This window comes from Choristoneura fumiferana, chromosome 10 (genome assembly GCF_025370935.1).
Source record: "Choristoneura fumiferana chromosome 10, NRCan_CFum_1, whole genome shotgun sequence".
NCBI lineage: Eukaryota > Metazoa > Arthropoda > Insecta > Lepidoptera > Tortricidae > Choristoneura > Choristoneura fumiferana.
The window spans coordinates 14,105,156-14,115,678 of NC_133481.1; positions in this window are offsets into that span (position 1 = coordinate 14,105,156).

Consider the following 10,523-nt stretch of genomic DNA (forward strand, 5'->3'; position numbering starts at 1 on the left):
TCACAGCACCATTTGTTAACTAACTTGAAATACCAGTTCCTAGCGACTACATAAAAGTTCAACCGCAGTTGTGTCATAGAATCAGGCTAGCCTTACCCCACAGTACTATAGCGTTCATGTATGAAACTTATAGTCCTTCGGCTATTCTTATTGCACGTTTTACCGCACTCGGGACTTTTTGTAATGGCTGGATTATGCGCCTTTAAAAACTCTGGAGTAGACTTCGTTGTACATGGGCCACTTAACGACATACTTTGCCTATAAACCGGCCACACAATTGAATTACTTAAAGCAAGAAATTCCTTTGAAGAGTTACATTTTATGCTCGAAGTAACTTTGATGACAAGTACACATGAAATTGAACAGGAACCACGCTAGGGTTCTATCGAAAGTTAAATATAAAGTTGCATTCGATGCTCAGAGAGGGGTGAAGTTAGAATGAATATTTGTTGGTACGATTCCAAGTTCGAGGCAATATCAATATGAAGTCTGGAACAGATTAGGTGGCGCGAAGTTTGCGTGTCGCGGCCCTCGGCCGCCGTCTCGCATGTAATTACACGAACGGAAGTTCGTTCCTTTTTGGGGCCAGAGCGTGACTTACAGCGAACCCTTCAGCTTAGAAATATCATTAGTCGGCCATAAAAGGGTGCTCTATGCAGTCCCCGACACAATCAACAAAACTAATTCCTTCTATCGTAACTTTCGGGTGATAAATCGTCGCAACCAATTATGTTGTCTACATTAAAAAAGTAGAAGAATAGCCAATTACTATTCAGTAATTTTTTGGGCTAATAAAGATTAAAGAATTGATTAATTTCTTATTTCAGGGTCGAGGAATGTGCATACGTAAAAACAGTTGAAAAATCCGCATAATTTATGCAAATGAGCCGCGGCGTGTCAATATCAAAGAGTAGCGCATGGCGACTCCACGGAGCGGCCACAACGGCCAATCAAAAGGCCGTATCTCATTCGGCGGGACCTTGCGGGGCCAGACGTTACGTTATTTCGATTTCATTTGCGTGCTCGTGCGCGCGGTTTTTTACTTCGTGCTAGGGCCGCTAGATGCTCAACCTACCTCGCCTCGCTCAGCGGAGGTCATGGCTTGATCCCGCCTTTGTTATTCCCAGAGAAATATGAAGGGAAGTCGGCGGGCAGCGCTCGAAGAAATGGGATTCTTTCGAGGAATATTGAAATATCTCTAGGCGATGCTGGGAACTCTAAGCGATTAATTCTACAATGATGAATGGTTGACGTAAATCTTGTTCGTAATTTACTGCTTGTTAGTGATCGCCTTTGTTCCGCGATGGTGATACTGCTATTTATCTTCAAAATCTAATTTTCGAAATCGAATACCTACTGTTTACTGTTAATTTAATACTGTTTACGGGGTGCTCGTTTACGCGTATAAGAAAGCAGCGTATCATCGCTCATTGTTCTCTTGATCCGTTACTTTTTTTGTCCTAAACAAGAAGAGTATCTTTAGAGTGGATTTATTTATTTTTTATAACAAAAAGTGATTACGAGTCACGAGTCGAGCCGCCGAGCGGGTGCATGAGATTAATTGAATTCTAAGGTGTGAAGAGAAGAAGAGAGGCGTACTGTACATTTTTTTAACGTGTTCAAAGTTCCAATGTACGAGCGCACGCCATTTTTTAAATTGTGGGCAAATTCACTATGTATATCAGATTAAGTTCATCTTATTTTTGAACCGTCAAGGAGATTTTAGCGATTTTATAACGTTTAAATTTTGTAGTTATTTTATTTATCCAAACATTTTTTGCTAGGTAACATTTTTCGGTCTCGGAATTCCAGTGTCTAGCTTCCGTCTTCATCGTTAGATTAGATCAATGGTACGGTTGGTTCCCTAACTTGTGTATCAACTTTTTCATAATAGTTGCATAGAAAAGTGGATCCTTATGTTAGGGCACCGACTACCATACCGTGTACCATTATGTAATTATTGTATTCTCATCAGAACTACGCATAATTTCCAAGTTTAAATAAAAAGAGGGTAAAAATCAAGTTGAAAGATTCCGTTACATTCATAGATAAAAAGAGTTACAAATGAACCCAGTTTTTTTATTTAGCTTGTATTGTGCTGTGTCCCACTGCTGGGCAAAAGTCTCCCCTTTTTTCTTCCACTCGTCTCTACTTCTGGAATTGCCGGGAAATATAAATAAAAGCGTGTTAAAAATATACTCAAGAATGTGTATCTTAAAGTGGTTTTAGATAACTAAACCACGTAATTTAATTTTTAAAAAATTAATCAAGTCTAAAATAAGGTACACAATCTGTAAATTCCGATCAAAAGTCCACATTTATCTTGGGCAACAAATAAAGTTCTTAATCACTTACGAATGCATATTCATAACTAAATATTTAATGAGCAGCTTTAATTTCGGAGATATTTCATTCAATCACAAAAATAATCTCGCTTGATCTTCTATAGAGATTAGTCGAATCATAACGTAGCGTAGTTTTGGGAGTTATCGCGAGCATCATATAACTTGGGCCCATTTGTCGACTGGTTCCTAAAAGGTCCATCATCGCGTCGCTTCGAACACGCCAGCGCTCTTCGATGTTAATATATAGGTATTATGTAATTTCTAGTACGAGCAATACAAGGCGACATAACACTTGATAGACGTGTTTATGTACCACATAATGTAGAATGTGGAACGCGTAGGTTGACACCATTGTTTTTTTAACCTTTTGCTCGAAGTTAAGAAGTTTTTAACTGTTAGCACAAAGTCTAGTTAAACTAATAGCAAATAGCAAGCTGTAGTTCTGAATGACTCAGAGTTAATTACATTTGATATATTTGTTACGGGCTGTGCATAGATCGTTATTACTATTACCTATAATGAGTTCTTAATATTTCAACGCAGTTGTACCTATGATCTATCATAATCACGTGTAGATTGACTAATTTGCGGATGGATGCTAGTGTTATGTACATCGCACTCGCAACAGCATAGTAGTTTGAAACATATGTGAATATCATTTCATTTCACTACACTATTAATTATACATTTTCTTTGGAGTGACGTAGCTAGGTAACCAAAGGCCCTGGGGCAATATATAAACTAGGGGCCAACTAAACTATTTAAAATCGTTTGTTTTGTATTCTTATTTAAATAAATAAAATAAATATCACAGGACAATTCACACCAATTGACCTAGTCCCAAAGTAAGCTTAGCAAAGCTTGTGTTATGGGTACTAAGCAACGGATAAATATAATTATATAGATAGATACATACTTAAATACATAGTAAACACCCAATACCCGAGAACAAACATTCGTATTTTTCATACAAAAATCTGCCCCGACACGGGAATCGAACCCGGGACCTCAAGCTTCGTAGTCAGGTTCTCTAACCACTAGGCCATCTGGTCGTCTTATTTGAATTTGACGTACTCCAGATTTGTCATTTATAGTTTGTAAGTTAGAGTCCGAGGGGCCCCCTGAGCTTGGGGGCCCCGGGGCACTGTCCTGTCTAGCCCTCTGGTAGCTACGCCACTGTCTTTGGCGTTCTCAGTATTTGGCGTTTAATAGTTAAAAGATAAGTGATAGAATTGAAATATATACCGATTTGTTTTGTAATAACAAAAAATAGGGTTTGATAATAAATAATAAATTCTACTTGAATATTGAGATGCTACCTTGTATTATCTTAGTACACGATGAGTATGTTACGAGATGTGGACCTCGATTGCCTTTAGTGAGCTTACGTTTTCATGTATGTGTGGTCTCATTTATTTATCTGTATATCATTAAAAAATTTAATACAGTCAAGCGCAAAAATATGTACTTATTTAGAAATTACTTATTATCTAGAAATATGTTACCACGGTCTTATAACGTTAGGTCTGTGGTGGAGTGTTGTGGGTTTTAGGTTTATTACACACTCGTTATTTAAAAAAAACCATTTGTGACTGTGACGTGACAAATAGTTTTTGTTTGTACAACGTGTGACGTAAAACATTAAGCATTAGGTAGCAAAGGGCTGTATAGCTAAAATAGTCTCTTCAGCGATAGTCACTTTAACAATGCCAACAGTTTTCAGTCGAACCAGCCAGTCGTGTAGGATACTATACTATGTTATTACTTACATATTAAGCATGGGTGAATTTTGTTCGTGTGAATCTGCTTACAATGTAACCTAAATTGTAAGCAGAATTTCTCAAGTTCTCTCGACGATCTTGCTTAGCTGCCCTCAGTCCAACGAATTTGAAGGATTTAGCCACAGAAATAATAATTATGGGGTTAGAAATATCGTGTGTGTATCTTTTCTTAACTGATATCGCCACTTTTCGCCTTTTCCGCTGTCAGTTAAAATACTTTTTTCGTGATTTCATAGATTTTAGTAGATTACGGTAGTCACAAATGAAATGTAATCTCTGCAATAATCTATCTTTTTAAGCAGACTTTGTGAACCGTTTATACGTCCCATTGATGGGCACAGGCCTCCTCTCAGAATGAGAGGGCTTGGGCCGTAGTTCCTACGCGAGTTCAGTGCGGATGGGGAACTTCACACACACTATTGTATTATTTCGCAGGTGTGTCCAGGTTTCCTCGTGATGTTTTCCTTCACCGTCGGTTAACGCTAGTCAGTGAATGGTGAAACAGCCCCTTAGTGACACAATTTTTAAATAGATTTTTAATCGATTAGTAATGGATATTAGGGCTCTTATACTTAACGCAATAGCGTTTAAATCAATGAACTGTAAATTGATAAATGTAATCTTGAAGTAAAAGATAATCGCAATTTGCGTGTATTGTTTTAAATATTCATAAGATTAAGGGCCTGTTTTACTACTCATTGACAATGTTCGTATGACAGAAGAATGTGCTGCCATCTTTATTTATTCGGACAAAATAAACAGAGACGGCATCACCGAGTAATTTATCAACGAATGGTGAAACAGACCTTTAAATACAATAAATTACGACACTATGTTTTTCCAACCTTAGCAACAACACAATTAAGTAACAACAACACAACTAACAACACACAACTAACAACACAATTAGCAAAAGCATTAAAAGTTTTACAAAAAATATAAATTCTAATTAAGTATACCTGAATTGAAAATACAAACTGAAATATAGATGCACAGAAAAACCAGAAAAATAAGACCAGCACTGGGAATCGAACCTAGGTCACCAGGAAAGGAAAAATTTGGAATTGAAATAAAAAAATACAAAAAGAATCCAATAAAAACAATCTTAAGTATACCTGAGTTTAAGTTACACGAATCAGATAAAAAAAGCCCAGAAAAGTCATGTACAATTACTATAAAAGTTACCAGAAGTGCATAAAATCAGTGGCTATACGGTTCACACTTCATTTGTCGTGAATGAAAGCGTGCAAATTCTGAGTAGGCGTCGAGACGCGTTACTGCGTGCCTTACGATGGCTGGCCTCACGACTGCCCGGTGCCGGGAGTAAGTAGATGTACACTATCGAACTTTGGAAATGTTTACTCATAATTTCTAGCTGGTGGAACGAGGAAAGTGGAAGAAGTCGATTTTTTGCATGAATTGGCATTGATCACTTTTTATGTGGTCTAATTCCAAAACAGAGGAATAGTAACTATTAAATAATTTTATAACATATTAGTAAAAAAATACTAAATGATCGTGTGTATATTTGCAAAATAACGTTCGACCTTTGTTTGACCTTCATCGTAAATAAACGTTATGTAACTACGAGTAAACCGCCTAATCCTAACACTGCCAGGTGACAGATGAAATGAAACTACATTTTTTTAAATAACTGTGACGGGCAAAGATAAACTTAGTTTTTAACGCCACATAGCATCTATGGTTATAATTCCGGTAACTTATAAATAGGATAAAAAATATAAAATCCAACTAAAATCAAAATCTTTAAAAACTAAAACCAAAATTTTATGAAAAAATATATAAAAATAAACATTGTTTTTTTGAGACCAATGCCAAACAGTCTGTCTTGCATGTGTGGTCGCGGAGTTGAAAATAAACAATTTCAACTGTTCATTAAACATTTTACGTCATTACCTGAGAGAAGGCCCAGCACTGGGACGGATGTAGGCTACGATGATGATGACGATTAAATATTACAGTCATAAAACTGGGACCAAAACCTAATTATTTTTACTAAAACATATTTTATACTTAGCTGCTTCTGGACGTAGCTGACATTTGGGCCTCACTTTAATCTTGTTGGATGTACTGGACGCAAAACTGACATTTCAAAAGCACGACGACGTTAGTTTCTCTTTTGGCTAAGTTTGTGTAGAGCATAATTATAATTTCGAGTTTCTTGTTGACTGACTACTTAATAAAATGTACATCAGTGGCATGGCGTTATAACAATTTTTCTACCGGTTGCCTACTTTTTTAACCCTTAACCAGGCATTTATATATACATAATTTGATGTAATTTAATTTTAGTTTCAATTAATTTAATTTAATTTGATTTAATTTTGATTTATTAATTTTAATTTAATTTATACTTATTGATGTGGGTTACCAAAATGACCTGTTTTTTTTTTGTAATGAAAACGTTCACTTCACGCCACTGCAACTGACGTATGTAACCTTCATCTGCCCTAAATTGAAATACGCAGTTCACAACGTATAAATAGCAAATAACCTAGGGTAAACTAACCAATCACTTCCAATTTAACTTATATTATTAGTTCTCTAATTAAAATGTCAATCATAAGCCAAGTAATTTGGGCGTTACATGAACTGAAATAACGGACCCTTGTCGGTCCTACTATTAATAGTGCTAATACGCAGTAATTAATAATTATAGAAACCTATTTGTGTGTTGTATGATGTGAGAGTGAGCAGCGCTCTATCGTCAACTACGAACTCGCTCCAGCGCTGTGGTGTGGAGGTAAGGGGAAAACAACACACTATTTTCTTAAAAAAGTTGTCATGAAGGCTCACTACTGATCCTCAATCAATGACCATGAACACTCTGCCAATGAGGGCTAAAAGACAGGTGTAATATCGCTAGATGGCGTTAGTATCGTGAGATTTTTTTTGACGTTACGGCGGTCTTGCTTGTAATGAGGGCTATCGCGTTTGAATTCACCGCTAGGTCTCCGAAATGTCAAATCTCATAGTTTTTGCGTGATCTACAAGGGTTTATTTATAATTAGAATAATTTTGTGTTTATTTTGCATTACCTGTAATTAATTATGGTAGTTATGCGATAAGGGGCAATGAATGTCCGTGTTTTGAGATATAGTTTTGTCTTTCTGACACTTTTGCCCTCCCTTTTTTTCCGAACAAAACGGGACTACGCAAGACTGTGGTTGCTCGATATTTTTATGGTACGGTTTTAAGATGTATATATGTTTTAATCTAAACTTTGTTGTCACGTCCGTAATAACAGACTTTGAAAGCCACACTTAAAAACCTCGCGCAACAGTGGCGCCATCTAAAAAGACAAAAAACTATTGCCCTCATTGGCTAATGGCTACATGAGCCAATTGCAAGCAAGACCGTAACGTCAAAAAAACCGCACGAGACTAACGCCATCTATTGATAAATATTTCGCCTGTCTTTTAGCCCTCATTTATTTTGTGTCTACATTCGTTTCTTATTTTAATGAACTCTTTATATTTATATAAATTACGGAAAATACAATTTACTGTCCAATGTAGCTTATTTTACAGCGTGCTTACTAGCGTAATAAAGTCAACGGTACTATTACTTCCGTGTAGTCTACCGTAATACCTGCCCCTAACACTGTTGTTACTAACGCAGTACGAAAGTAGTACAGTCGGATTATGAAAACAATTATCTCACTAAGAACTATTAACGTTCGTAACTAACGGTCTGTCAGTTCGCTAATTATTTTTACAAGCTTTCATTTAACTTCACTTAGTACGTTTTTTCATTGATAGTATAGGGACAGTGATCAGATGGACTTAAAGTAAGGTATAGGTAACTTAAGATAGGCTCTTTTTGCAGATAATAGTATCTATCTTGTCCGTCTATAATATAGTATTAGGAAAACTAAAACAGCTAAGTTTGTTTGAGATTTATTAGTAGTTTCAGAGTAAATAGCAGCCTTAGGTATAAAATATATCTAAACTTGAAAGATTCCCCACAAAATACAAAATCCTTAAAACAATATTACTAAGATTTCTTCGTAACAGCTACGGGACCCTATCTTGGGCGTGTCCGACACGCTCTTGGCTGGTTTTACAATCATAAAAGGCACTACTTTCCAAAATGTATGTTTTCGAAGTTTAAGGGTTTGAGCTGATTTAGTGAATCGGTTAGTTTTATTTTTCTTAACCCCGACGGCCTAACCCAGCCTGATTCCCAAGTTAAACTTCAAGAATAAAGATTAAATATTCTTTCTTCTGTAAAACTCATACCTCTCATGGAACAAAAATATTGGCATGCTCTTAATTGTCGGCGGTATTCAAAAGATCAATGCTTGACGCCAGTTCAGAAAGTGACGATAAAAAATCGGGTTCTATTTCCCACGCAATTGTTAGACGTAAAGCTTAAATCCTTTAACTTTATTATTACGAATTCGATTAGCTATCGAGAATACGACTATACGATAGATTTATCGTGAGGACATGGAGGGACCGTGCTCTGTTAGGCTGGTTACTGACTGACAGCGAGGATATTTTGTAGTTGCCCTAAGCAAAAGTACAACAACAATCCATCGCTTACATTTAGAGAGGTTTTTGTAAAAGCTGCAAATCAAAATGATTTTTTACTTTTACAGATTTTTTTACACAGTTTTAATTTTTAATGCAGCAACTTACCTATTGAGATGTATTAGGTTTTATACAATTCGATGTTTCAAAGTTAAAGGAGAAAGAAAGTGACGTTATTTTGGACGATTACCCGATGACCGGTGTTGATTTAGTTCGACGTCTTATTTCTATAATTACTATCACAGCCGCGAATTCACCTAATGAAACATTGCTTTAAATCGCCTCGACGTTTTCACCATATTGCATGGTCACGACTATATAGACTAAACGTAGACAAACACTCCACTCTGTCCAAAAACATTAACGGAATTTAAACAATATTTCATCACAAGATTGAGTATCATGGCAGGTAGTAGGTAGTTTGTATTATTAAACTTATTTCTTTTCCAAATGGTATTGTATTGTAAACTCTTTATTGTACATACTTACATAAAAACTCATGAAATTAACAAATAAAAAAATAATAGGAAGTACAAAGGCGAACTTATATGAACTTATGGTGTTGTTAAGAAAATTATATTATTTAGTAGTTAAATGTTTTAAGCTTCAGTTGTACTCGTATCAGCTTATACTACTCCAACGTCCTTATTCCTCCTAAGTCCTTCTAAGGGCATGTTAAAACCATTTACGAGCCCATGCCCTATCAACATTTTTGGACGGAATTGAGTTTCGGAATTTGAATATTTATTAGTTTAAAATCTGTGGTATAGCACGCTATAGGACTTTATGCTTAAAGCGCGATGCTAGCTATCTGTACAATCGATGCATTTTGAAATGTTCATTAAAGGTTATAAATATTGGAAGTTAGTGTTTCTATTGCTCCATTGATGACAAATATACAATTTCTTCTGATTTATGGTTATTGTGTTATTAAAGTTGCCAAGTATATTATGCCAGATTGGGTAGTTAGTGTCCTGTCCTAGGTAAAAAAAACAGCTAGGTTATAAAAAAGTATTGGACACATTTTTTTTTCGTTAAAGAAAAAAATATAAAGATAAAGCGCGTCAGAATTAGGGGGTGGAGTGGGGGCCCTGTGGCGTCTAAGAAAAAATGTACCAAGGCATGACGTCATACGTAACTTAAACGGACTAAGTACCTATATCTTAATTTTTGATTACAATTTATCAAAATAAAAAGAAAGGAATCTGACGGAATTTACGTACTAAAACCTATAATTAATAAATAATATATATAATTTTATTATTTTACTGTCATCTCTGTTTTACTCATATAACCCTGAGTAAAACAGTTTTATTGTTTATAATATAATTTTATAGACATTAATATAAACAGCATTTAATTTGCTCTACCTTCTTTAAAAAAATAAAAATTTCTTTATTTTTTGTATTTTAATGTTGTTTCTTCTTCGATAATCATATCATAGCTTTCTCGAGATGAACGATATTGAAAAAAAGAGAAAATAAACACTTGTGTCTTTAGCCATAATCATTAACTTCCACAAGTCCAATTGAGCATGAAAACAGTGGAAACACTTATTTTAGTAACAAATGGTTTTTTAATTGAAATAACAGTTATCATTGTAATCTAAGACTAATTCCTAAATAATAGTTTCTTAAAAACCTCAAGCGCTTTATTGCTGCCGGATCCCAGTTGTATCCTTTTTCAAAGTTTTGATCTTTTTTTTGATGCCCGGAGCGACGTGAATCCATTAAGGTGGGTTAAATGATACGCTCGTGCAGGGTTGTCGAAAACGGAATTTTTGTCTCCTTCTCCTTAATCTTCATGGAAAAAAAACTGTCGGAAATATTTGTGCACCTTGC